This window comes from Somniosus microcephalus, unplaced genomic scaffold (genome assembly GCF_052327205.1).
Source record: "Somniosus microcephalus isolate GS21.2 unplaced genomic scaffold, FLI_Smic_1.0 unresolved_chr3, whole genome shotgun sequence".
NCBI lineage: Eukaryota > Metazoa > Chordata > Chondrichthyes > Squaliformes > Somniosidae > Somniosus > Somniosus microcephalus.
This window is the reverse complement of record NW_028225181.1, coordinates 56,424,956-56,437,093: the sequence shown is the minus strand read 5'-3', so window position 1 is coordinate 56,437,093 and position 12,138 is coordinate 56,424,956. Positions and strand designations below refer to the sequence as shown.

Sequence of the window (12,138 nt, the reverse complement as noted above, 5' to 3'; positions counted from 1 at the left end):
GGCAGCAGGTGTGGAGACGAGTGAGTCAACGGTCTGAATTCAGTTGGTTGGGTGACGGTGTTTGCAGTGTTCGGCTCAGGCCAATGTACGGACCAGAGAAAACTCTGCGAATCAGATCTGCCTGTCAATAGCAACTGAATGAAAAGGTGACACAAAACCGGCATCCCTGCACGGTTTACTGCAGCGACGAAATTTATTAACGTCGCAATATCTGGCAGCGGTGGGATTCGAACCCACGCCCCCGAAGAGACTGGAGCCTTAGTCCAGCGCCTTAGACCGCTCGGCCACGCTACCACAGCCAAACGTTGCGGAATTTGAAACTATTACCTGGTGATTGAAATGTGGCATGGTCTTGCAAATAACAGGGGAAACAAGAGGAAATTAAATTCGTGGACGGCAAACTCACTTCTGATGCAACCCAGTAGATCAGAAGAAGCTACGTCTTCACAGGGCAACTCTAATAAATAGATGTTTGCTGGAACACATCCATTGTAAATTTCATTCATAATTTATCCCTGTTGTGTATTGCAAGCAGGAAGTTGGTGTAAGTAAAGTGTGATAAAAATAAATGCGTTTGATTGTGGCTAGCAATAGAGGAATTTATTGCTGGTGTAAATAATGAACGCAACTAGCAGAGGATGGTTTCGATCCATCGACCTCTGGGTTATGGGCCCAGCACGCTTCCGCTGCGCCACTCTGCTGCCGGCTGGTGTGGGATCCCGGCTGGTGCTCAGGTTCCGATGCCCCACGGTGCTGTGTGTTAGCGAGACACATTTCAGCATCCAGGCTGTGTTGAAAACTATAGAACGGCCCTCAATCCGCCCAGAGACCCGGACCCCGCAGCAGCCGAGTTTGCAGGCTAACTTGGCTGCACAATGTCACAAGGACACTCAGTATTACACCACCGACAATGGGACGGACAAAAAATGACACACAAAAAACCGGCAAGGGTCTTTCTGGCCACACAAAGGGAGGGACAGAGAAAGACACTGCGGATACCAAAGAGAAAGAGACAGACAGACATTCCGAATAACGCGAGGCAGAGACAGAGACTGAGGGAAAACCGAGACTGCGAGAGAAACGGAGAGGGATGTAGACAGCCAGGGAAACGGAGACTGAGATGAAGAGAGAGACTTGCATTAAAGTACGTTCTGCTGTGTAAAGAAATTCCCTGTAGTGTAAAAATGTTCCCTGTTATATAAAATTGTTCCCTCTTGTGTAAAGATGGTCGCTGTTGTGTACAGATTCTCCCTGTTGTTTAGAGATTTTGTGTCCTTTGTAAAGATGTCCGCTATTGAATAATGTGTTTCCTGTTGTGTTAAGGTTCTCCGTGTTGTGTAACGGTGTTCCGCTTTGTGTGATGGTATTCCCGTTTGTGTAAAGGCCAAGAGCACCATCTGGTGCTGGCGACGCGGCGCTGCAGGATGCGTTGAGAGAAAGGGGAAGGCCAAGGCTGCTGCAAGTTTGCAGCATTTGCAGCTTATGTTGGTGCGAATAAAGTGTTTTGAAAGTTGTGTTGCAGTTTCTAGTGTTTATTGCAAGAAGGAAGTTGCTGTAAGTAAAGCATAAAGTGTGATAAAAAAAACCTGACGCATTGAGCCTGAAATTTATCGTAACTATAAGAGGAGAGAACAATAGAAAAAATTTGCCCTCCTGATCACATCTTCCTCAGACTGATGGTATGAAAAACACATCTGACTCTCATCCTGAAGTCAGAGTCCAGATCCCCTCCCCCAGCCTTTTCTTTTGCAGAATGCATCTTCTCTTAACCATGTCAGAATGTAACTTTCGCTGTCTGGATTGGTTAGATTGAAAAAAAGATACTCGTGTTCAATTAATCGGATTGCAGCACAGGAGCAAATGGGAGGTGCTGTTCAACCGGCAAGTTCGGAAGAGCGAACGGGGAAGCGACGGAGAGATGGTGGGTGCGAGAGTGGCAGCGGTCGATAGATTGCAAGAAATGGGAGAAAGAAAAATGGTGTATACCTGAATAACTGAGAGGCAGCAGGTGTGGAGACGAGTGAGTCAACGGTCTGAATTCAGTTGGTTGGGTGACGGTGTTTGCAGTGTTCGGCTCAGGCCAATGTACGGACCAGAGAAAACTCTGCGAATCAGATCTGCCTGTCAATAGCAACTGAATGAAAAGGTGACACAAAACCGGCATCCCTGCACGGTTTACTGCAGCGACGAAATTTATTAACGTCGCAATATCTGGCAGCGGTGGGATTCGAACCCACGCCCCCGAAGAGACCGGAGCCTTAGTCCAGCGCCTTAGACCGCTCGGCCACGCTACCACATCCAAACGTTGCGGAATTTGAAACTATTACCTGGTGATTGAAATGTGGCATGGTCTTGCAAATAACAGGGGAAACAAGAGGAAATTAAATTCGTGGACGGCAAACTCACTTCTGATGCAACCCAGTAGATCAGAAGAAGCTACGTCTTCACAGGGCAACTCTAATAAATAGATGTTTGCTGGAACACACCCATTGTAAATTTCATTCATAATTTATCCCTGTTGTGTATTGCAAGCAGGAAGTTGGTGTAAGTAAAGTGTGATAAAAATAAATGCGTTTGATTGTGGCTAGCAATAGAGGAATTTATTGCTGGTGTAAATAATGAACGCAACTAGCAGAGGATGGTTTCGATCCATCGACCTCTGGGTTATGGGCCCAGCACGCTTCCGCTGCGCCACTCTGCTGCCGGCTGGTGTGGGATCCCGGCTGGTGCTCAGGTTCCGATGCCCCACGGTGCTGTGTGTTAGCGAGACACATTTCAGCATCCAGGCTGTGTTGAAAACTATAGAACGGCCCTCAATCCGCCCAGAGACCCGGACCCCGCAGCAGCCGAGTTTGCAGGCTAACTTGGCTGCACAATGTCACAAGGACACTCAGTATTACACCACCGACAATGGGACGGACAAAAAATGACACACAAAAAACCGGCAAGGGTCTTTCTGGCCACACAAAGGGAGGGACAGAGAAAGACACTGCGGATACCAAAGAGAAAGAGACAGACAGACATTCCGAATAACGCGAGGCAGAGACAGAGACTGAGGGAAAACCGAGACTGCGAGAGAAACGGAGAGGGATGTAGACAGCCAGGGAAACGGTGTTCCGCTTTGTGTGATGGTATTCCCGTTTGTGTAAAGGCCAAGAGCACCATCTGGTGCTGGCGACGCGGCGCTGCAGGATGCGTTGAGAGAAAGGGGAAGGCCAAGGCTGCTGCAAGTTTGCAGCATTTGCAGCTTATGTTGGTGCGAATAAAGTGTTTTGAAAGTTGTGTTGCAGTTTCTAGTGTTTATTGCAAGAAGGAAGTTGCTGTAAGTAAAGCATAAAGTGTGATAAAAAAAACCTGATGCATTGAGCCTGAAATTTATCGTAACTATAAGAGGAGAGAACAATAGAAAAAATTTGCCCTCCTGATCACATCTTCCTCAGACTGATGGTATGAAAAACACATCTGACTCTCATCCTGAAGTCAGAGTCCAGATCCCCTCCCCCAGCCTTTTCTTTTGCAGAATGCATCTTCTCTTAACCATGTCAGAATGTAACTTTCGCTGTCTGGATTGGTTAGATTGAAAAAAAGATACTCGTGTTCAATTAATCGGATTGCAGCACAGGAGCAAATGGGAGGTGCTGTTCAACCGGCAAGTTCGGAAGAGCGAACGGGGAAGCGACGGAGAGATGGTGGGTGCGAGAGTGACAGCGGTCGATAGATTGCAAGAAATGGGAGAAAGAAAAATGGTGTATACCTGAATAACTGAGAGGCAGCAGGTGTGGAGACGAGTGAGTGAACGGTCTGATTTCAGTTGGTTGGGTGACGGTGTTTGTAGTGTTCGGTGCGCGGCTCAGGCCAATGTACGGACCAGAGGAAACTCTGCGAATCAGATCTGCCTGTCAATAGCAACTGAATGAAAAGGTGACACAAAACCGGCATCCCTGCACGGTTTACTGCAGCGACGAAATTTATTAATGTCGCAATATCTGGCAGCGGTGGGATTCGAACCCACGCCCCCGAAAAGACTGGAGCCTTAGTCCAGCGCCTTAGACCGCTCGGCCACGCTACCACATGCAAACGTTGCGGAATTTGAAACTATTACCTGGTGAATGAAATGTGGCATGGTCTTGCAAATAACAGGGGAAACAAGAGGAAATTAAATTCGTGGACGGCAAACTCACTTCTGATGCAACCCAGTAGATCAGAAGAAGCTACGTCTTCACAGGGCAACTCTAATAAATAGATGTTTGCTGGAACACACCCATTGTAAATTTCATTCATAATTTATCCCTGTTGTGTATTGCAAGCAGGAAGTTGGTGTAAGTAAAGTGTGATAAAAATAAATGCGTTTGATTGTGGCTAGCAATAGAGGAATTTATTGCTGGTGTAAATAAGAACGCAACTAGCAGAGGATGGTTTCGATCCATCGACCTCTGGGTTATGGGCCCAGCACGCTTCCGCTGCGCCACTCTGCTGCCGGCTGGTGTGTGATCCCGGCTGGTGCTCAGGTTCCGATGCCCCACAGTGCTGTGTGTTAGCGAGACACATTTCAGCATCCAGGCTGTGTTGAAAACTATCGAACGGCCCTCAATCCGCCCAGAGACCCGGACCCCGCAGCAGCCGAGTTTGCAGGCTAACTTGGCTGCACAATGTCACAAGGACACTCAGTATTACACCACCGACAATGGGACGGACAAAAAATGACACACAAAAAACCGGCAAGGGTCTTTCTGGCCACACAAAGGGAGGGACAGAGAAAGACACTGCGGATACCAAAGAGAAAGAGACAGACAGACATTCCGAATAACACGAGGCAGAGACAGAGACTGAGGGAAAACCGAGACTGCGAGAGAAACCGAGAGGGATGTAGACAGCCAGGGAAACGGAGACTGAGATGAAGAGAGAGACTTGCATGAAAGTGCGTTCTGCTGTGTAAAGAAATTCCCTGCAGTGTAAAAATGTTCCCTGTTATATAAAATTGTTCCCTCTTGTGTAAAGATGGTCGCTGTTGTGTACAGATTCTCCCTGTTGTTTAGAGATTTTGTGTCCTTTGTAAAGATGTCCGCTATTGAATAATGTGTTTCCTGTTGTGTTAAGGTTCTCCGCGTTGTGTAACGGTGTTCCGTTTTGTGTGATGGTATTCCCGTTTGTGTAAAGGCCAAGAGCACCATCTGGTGCTGGCGACGCGGCGCTGCAGGATGCGTTGAGAGAAAGGGGAAGGCCAAGGCTGCTGCAAGTTTGCAGCATTTGCAGCTTATGTTGGTGCGAATAAAGTGTTTTGAAAGTTGTGTTGCAGTTTCTAGTGTTTATTGCAAGAAGGAAGTTGCTGTAAGTAAAGCATAAAGTGTGATAAAAAAACCTGACGCACTGAGCCTGAAATTTATCGTAACTATAAGAGGAGAGAACAATAGAAAAAATTTGCCCTCCTGATCACATCTTCCTCAGACTGATGGTATGAAAAACACATCTGACTCTCATCCTGAAGTCAGAGTCCAGATCCCCTCCCCCACCCTTTTCTTTTGCAGAATGCATCTTCTCTGAACCATGTCAGAATGTAACTTTCGCTGTCTGGATTGGTTAGATTGAAAAAAAGATACTCGTGTTCAATTAATCGGATTGCAGCACAGGTGCTGTTCAACCGGCAAGTTCGGAAGAGCGAACGGGGAAGCGACGGAGAGATGGTGGGTGCGAGAGTGACAGCGGTCGATAGATTGCAAGAAATGGGAGAAAGAAAAATGGTGTATACCTGAATAACTGAGAGGCAGCAGGTGTGGAGACGAGTGAGTGAACGGTCTGATTTCAGTTGGTTGGGTGACGGTGTTTGTAGTGTTCGGTGCGCGGCTCAGGCCAATGTACGGACCAGAGGAAACTCTGCGAATCAGATCTGCCTGTCAATAGCAACTGAATGAAAAGGTGACACAAAACCGGCATCCCTGCACGGTTTACTGCAGCGACGAAATTTATTAATGTCGCAATATCTGGCAGCGGTGGGATTCGAACCCACGCCCCCGAAGAGACTGGAGCCTTAGTCCAGCGCCTTAGACCGCTCGGCCACGCTACCACATCCAAACGTTGCGGAATTTGAAACTATTACCTGGTGATTGAAATGTGGCATGGTCTTGCAAATAACAGGGGAAACAAGAGGAAATTAAATTCGTGGACTGCAAACTCACTTCTGATGCAACCCAGTAGATCAGAAGAAGCTACGTCTTCACAGGGCAACTCTAATAAATAGATGTTTGCTGGAACACACCCATTGTAAATTTCATTCATAATTTATCCCTGTTGTGTATTGCAAGCAGGAAGTTGGTGTAAGTAAAGTGTGATAAAAAATAAATGCGTTTGATTGTGGCTAGCAATAGAGGAATTTATTGCTGGTGTAAATAAGAACGCAACTAGCAGAGGATGGTTTCGATCCATCGACATCTGGGTTATGGGCCCAGCACGCTTCCGCTGCGCCACTCTGCTGCCGGCTGGTGTAAAGGCCAAGAGCACCATCTGGTGCTGGCGACGCGGCGCTGCAGGATGCGTTGAGAGAAAGGGGAAGGCCAAGGCTGCTGCAAGTTTGCAGCATTTGCAGCTTATGTTGGTGCGAATAAAGTGTTTTGAAAGTTGTGTTGCAGTTTCTAGTGTTTATTGCAAGAAGGAAGTTGCTGTAAGTAAAGCATAAAGTGTGATAAAAAAACCTGACGCACTGAGCCTGAAATTTATCGTAACTATAAGAGGAGAGAACAATAGAAAAAATTTGCCCTCCTGATCACATCTTCCTCAGACTGATGGTATGAAAAACACATCTGACTCTCATCCTGAAGTCAGAGTCCAGATCCCCTCCCCCACCCTTTTCTTTTGCAGAATGCATCTTCTCTGAACCATGTCAGAATGTAACTTTCGCTGTCTGGATTGGTTAGATTGAAAAAAAGATACTCGTGTTCAATTAATCGGATTGCAGCACAGGTGCTGTTCAACCGGCAAGTTCGGAAGAGCGAACGGGGAAGCGACGGAGAGATGGTGGGTGCGAGAGTGACAGTGTATTGCAAGCAGGAAGTTGGTGTAAGTAAAGTGTGATAAAAAATAAATGCGTTTGATTGTGGCTAGCAATAGAGGAATTTATTGCTGGTGTAAATAAGAACGCAACTAGCAGAGGATGGTTTCGATCCATCGACCTCTGGGTTATGGGCCCAGCACGCTTCCGCTGCGCCACTCTGCTGCCGGCTGGTGTGGGATCCCGGCTGGTGCTCAGGTTCCGATGCCCCACAGTGCTGTGTGTTAGCGAGACACATTTCAGCATCCAGGCTGTGTTGAAAACTATCGAACGGCCCTCAATCCGCCCAGAGACCCGGACCCCGCAGCAGCCGAGTTTGCAGGCTAACTTGGCTGCACAATGTCACAAGGACACTCAGTATTACACCACCGACAATGGGACGGACAAAAAATGACACACAAAAAACCGGCAAGGGTCTTTCTGGCCACACAAAGGGAGGGACAGAGAAAGACACTGCGGATACCAAAGAGAAAGAGACAGACAGACATTCCGAATAACACGAGGCAGAGACAGAGACTGAGGGAAAACCGAGACTGCGAGAGAAACCGAGAGGGATGTAGACAGCCAGGGAAACGGAGACTGAGATGAAGAGAGAGACTTGCATGAAAGTGCGTTCTGCTGTGTAAAGAAATTCCCTGCAGTGTAAAAATGTTCCCTGTTATATAAAATTGTTCCCTCTTGTGTAAAGATGGTCGCTGTTGTGTACAGATTCTCCCTGTTGTTTAGAGATTTTGTGTCCTTTGTAAAGATGTCCGCTATTGAATAATGTGTTTCCTGTTGTGTTAAGGTTCTCCGCGTTGTGTAACGGTGTTCCGTTTTGTGTGATGGTATTCCCGTTTGTGTAAAGGCCAAGAGCACCATCTGGTGCTGGCGACGCGGCGCTGCAGGATGCGTTGAGAGAAAGGGGAAGGCCAAGGCTGCTGCAAGTTTGCAGCATTTGCAGCTTATGTTGGTGCGAATAAAGTGTTTTGAAAGTTGTGTTGCAGTTTCTAGTGTTTATTGCAAGAAGGAAGTTGCTGTAAGTAAAGCATAAAGTGTGATAAAAAAACCTGACGCACTGAGCCTGAAATTTATCGTAACTATAAGAGGAGAGAACAATAGAAAAAATTTGCCCTCCTGATCACATCTTCCTCAGACTGATGGTATGAAAAACACATCTGACTCTCATCCTGAAGTCAGAGTCCAGATCCCCTCCCCCACCCTTTTCTTTTGCAGAATGCATCTTCTCTGAACCATGTCAGAATGTAACTTTCGCTGTCTGGATTGGTTAGATTGAAAAAAAGATACTCGTGTTCAATTAATCGGATTGCAGCACAGGAGCAAATGGGAGGTGCTGTTCAACCGGCAAGTTCGGAAGAGCGAACGGGGAAGCGACGGAGAGATGGTGGGTGCGAGAGTGACAGCGGTCGATAGATTGCAAGAAATGGGAGAAAGAAAAATGGTGTATACCTGAATAACTGAGAGGCAGCAGGTGTGGAGACGAGTGAGTGAACGGTCTGATTTCAGTTGGTTGGGTGACGGTGTTTGTAGTGTTCGGTGCGCGGCTCAGGCCAATGTACGGACTAGAGGAAACTCTGCGAATCAGATCTGCCTGTCAATAGCAACTGAATGAAAAGGTGACACAAAACCGGCATCCCTGCACGGTTTACTGCAGCGACGAAATTTATTAATGTCGCAATATCTGGCAGCGGTGGGATTCGAACCCACGCCCCCGAAGAGACTGGAGCCTTAGTCCAGCGCCTTAGACCGCTCGGCCACGCTACCACATCCAAACGTTGCGGAATTTGAAACTATTACCTGGTGATTGAAATGTGGCATGGTCTTGCAAATAACAGGGGAAACAAGAGGAAATTAAATTCGTGGACTGCAAACTCACTTCTGATGCAACCCAGTAGATCAGAAGAAGCTACGTCTTCACAGGGCAACTCTAATAAATAGATGTTTGCTGGAACACACCCATTGTAAATTTCATTCATAATTTATCCCTGTTGTGTATTGCAAGCAGGAAGTTGGTGTAAGTAAAGTGTGATAAAAAATAAATGCGTTTGATTGTGGCTAGCAATAGAGGAATTTATTGCTGGTGTAAATAAGAACGCAACTAGCAGAGGATGGTTTCGATCCATCGACCTCTGGGTTATGGGCCCAGCACGCTTCCGCTGCGCCACTCTGCTGCCGGCTGGTGTGGGATCCCGGCTGGTGCTCAGGTTCCGATGCCCCACAGTGCTGTGTGTTAGCGAGACACATTTCAGCATCCAGGCTGTGTTGAAAACTATCGAACGGCCCTCAATCCGCCCAGAGACCCGGACCCCGCAGCAGCCGAGTTTGCAGGCTAACTTGGCTGCACAATGTCACAAGGACACTCAGTATTACACCACCGACAATGGGACGGACAAAAAATGACACACAAAAAACCGGCAAGGGTCTTTCTGGCCACACAAAGGGAGGGACAGAGAAAGACACTGCGGATACCAAAGAGAAAGAGACAGACAGACATTCCGAATAACACGAGGCAGAGACAGAGACTGAGGGAAAACCGAGACTGCGAGAGAAACCGAGAGGGATGTAGACAGCCAGGGAAACGGAGACTGAGATGAAGAGAGAGACTTGCATGAAAGTGCGTTCTGCTGTGTAAAGAAATTCCCTGCAGTGTAAAAATGTTCCCTGTTATATAAAATTGTTCCCTCTTGTGTAAAGATGGTCGCTGTTGTGTACAGATTCTCCCTGTTGTTTAGAGATTTTGTGTCCTTTGTAAAGATGTCCGCTATTGAATAATGTGTTTCCTGTTGTGTTAAGGTTCTCCGCGTTGTGTAACGGTGTTCCGTTTTGTGTGATGGTATTCCCGTTTGTGTAAAGGCCAAGAGCACCATCTGGTGCTGGCGACGCGGCGCTGCAGGATGCGTTGAGAGAAAGGGGAAGGCCAAGGCTGCTGCAAGTTTGCAGCATTTGCAGCTTATGTTGGTGCGAATAAAGTGTTTTGAAAGTTGTGTTGCAGTTTCTAGTGTTTATTGCAAGAAGGAAGTTGCTGTAAGTAAAGCATAAAGTGTGATAAAAAAACCTGACGCACTGAGCCTGAAATTTATCGTAACTATAAGAGGAGAGAACAATAGAAAAAATTTGCCCTCCTGATCACATCTTCCTCAGACTGATGGTATGAAAAACACATCTGACTCTCATCCTGAAGTCAGAGTCCAGATCCCCTCCCCCACCCTTTTCTTTTGCAGAATGCATCTTCTCTGAACCATGTCAGAATGTAACTTTCGCTGTCTGGATTGGTTAGATTGAAAAAAAGATACTCGTGTTCAATTAATCGGATTGCAGCACAGGAGCAAATGGGAGGTGCTGTTCAACCGGCAAGTTCGGAAGAGCGAACGGGGAAGCGACGGAGAGATGGTGGGTGCGAGAGTGACAGCGGTCGATAGATTGCAAGAAATGGGAGAAAGAAAAATGGTGTATACCTGAATAACTGAGAGGCAGCAGGTGTGGAGACGAGTGAGTGAACGGTCTGATTTCAGTTGGTTGGGTGACGGTGTTTGTAGTGTTCGGTGCGCGGCTCAGGCCAATGTACGGACCAGAGGAAACTCTGCGAATCAGATCTGCCTGTCAATAGCAACTGAATGAAAAGGTGACACAAAACCGGCATCCCTGCACGGTTTACTGCAGCGACGAAATTTATTAATGTCGCAATATCTGGCAGCGGTGGGATTCGAACCCACGCCCCCGAAGAGACTGGAGCCTTAGTCCAGCGCCTTAGACCGCTCGGCCACGCTACCACATCCAAACGTTGCGGAATTTGAAACTATTACCTGGTGATTGAAATGTGGCATGGTCTTGCAAATAACAGGGGAAACAAGAGGAAATTAAATTCGTGGACTGCAAACTCACTTCTGATGCAACCCAGTAGATCAGAAGAAGCTACGTCTTCACAGGGCAACTCTAATAAATAGATGTTTGCTGGAACACACCCATTGTAAATTTCATTCATAATTTATCCCTGTTGTGTATTGCAAGCAGGAAGTTGGTGTAAGTAAAGTGTGATAAAAAATAAATGCGTTTGATTGTGGCTAGCAATAGAGGAATTTATTGCTGGTGTAAATAAGAACGCAACTAGCAGAGGATGGTTTCGATCCATCGACCTCTGGGTTATGGGCCCAGCACGCTTCCGCTGCGCCACTCTGCTGCCGGCTGGTGTGGGATCCCGGCTGGTGCTCAGGTTCCGATGCCCCACGGTGCTGTGTGTTAGCGAGACACATTTCAGCATCCAGGCTGTGTTGAAAACTATCGAACGGCCCTCAATCCGCCCAGAGACCCGGACCCCGCAGCAGCCGAGTTTGCAGGCTAACTTGGCTGCACAATGTCACAAGGACACTCAGTATTACACCACCGACAATGGGACGGACAAAAAATGACACACAAAAAACCGGCAAGGGTCTTTCTGGCCACACAAAGGGAGGGACAGAGAAAGACACTGCGGATACCAAAGAGAAAGAGACAGACAGACATTCCGAATAACACGAGGCAGAGACAGAGACTGAGGGAAAACCGAGACTGCGAGAGAAACCGAGAGGGATGTAGACAGCCAGGGAAACGGAGACTGAGATGAAGAGAGAGACTTGCATGAAAGTGCGTTCTGCTGTGTAAAGAAATTCCCTGCAGTGTAAAAATGTTCCCTGTTATATAAAATTGTTCCCTCTTGTGTAAAGATGGTCGCTGTTGTGTACAGATTCTCCCTGTTGTTTAGAGATTTTGTGTCCTTTGTAAAGATGTCCGCTATTGAATAATGTGTTTCCTGTTGTGTTAAGGTTCTCCGCGTTGTGTAACGGTGTTCCGTTTTGTGTGATGGTATTCCCGTTTGTGTAAAGGCCAAGAGCACCATCTGGTGCTGGCGACGCGGCGCTGCAGGATGCGTTGAGAGAAAGGGGAAGGCCAAGGCTGCTGCAAGTTTGCAGCATTTGCAGCTTATGTTGGTGCGAATAAAGTGTTTTGAAAGTTGTGTTGCAGTTTCTAGTGTTTATTGCAAGAAGGAAGTTGCTGTAAGTAAAGCATAAAGTGTGATAAAAAAAACCTGACGCATTGAGCCTGAAATTTATCGTAACTAT

General features: G+C 47.2%; 5 non-coding genes across 5 annotated transcripts; all 5 read right to left on the bottom strand.

Moving 5' to 3' along the window:
• Window positions 1-212: 212 nt before the first annotated feature.
• On the bottom strand, window positions 213-294 carry trnal-aag (transfer RNA leucine (anticodon AAG)). The gene has a single exon. It is a non-coding gene; the product is annotated as a tRNA-Leu (tRNA).
• A 3,693-nt stretch (window positions 295-3,987) lies between these two features.
• Window positions 3,988-4,069, bottom strand: trnal-aag (transfer RNA leucine (anticodon AAG)). The gene has a single exon. It is a non-coding gene; the product is annotated as a tRNA-Leu (tRNA).
• A 1,910-nt stretch (window positions 4,070-5,979) lies between these two features.
• On the bottom strand, window positions 5,980-6,061 carry trnal-aag (transfer RNA leucine (anticodon AAG)). The gene has a single exon. It is a non-coding gene; the product is annotated as a tRNA-Leu (tRNA).
• A 2,663-nt stretch (window positions 6,062-8,724) lies between these two features.
• trnal-aag (transfer RNA leucine (anticodon AAG)) lies at window positions 8,725-8,806 on the bottom strand. Its single transcript has one exon. It is a non-coding gene; the product is annotated as a tRNA-Leu (tRNA).
• Window positions 8,807-10,730: 1,924 nt separating this feature from the next.
• On the bottom strand, window positions 10,731-10,812 carry trnal-aag (transfer RNA leucine (anticodon AAG)). Its single transcript has one exon. It is a non-coding gene; the product is annotated as a tRNA-Leu (tRNA).
• Between the last annotated feature and the right edge of the window lie 1,326 nt (window positions 10,813-12,138).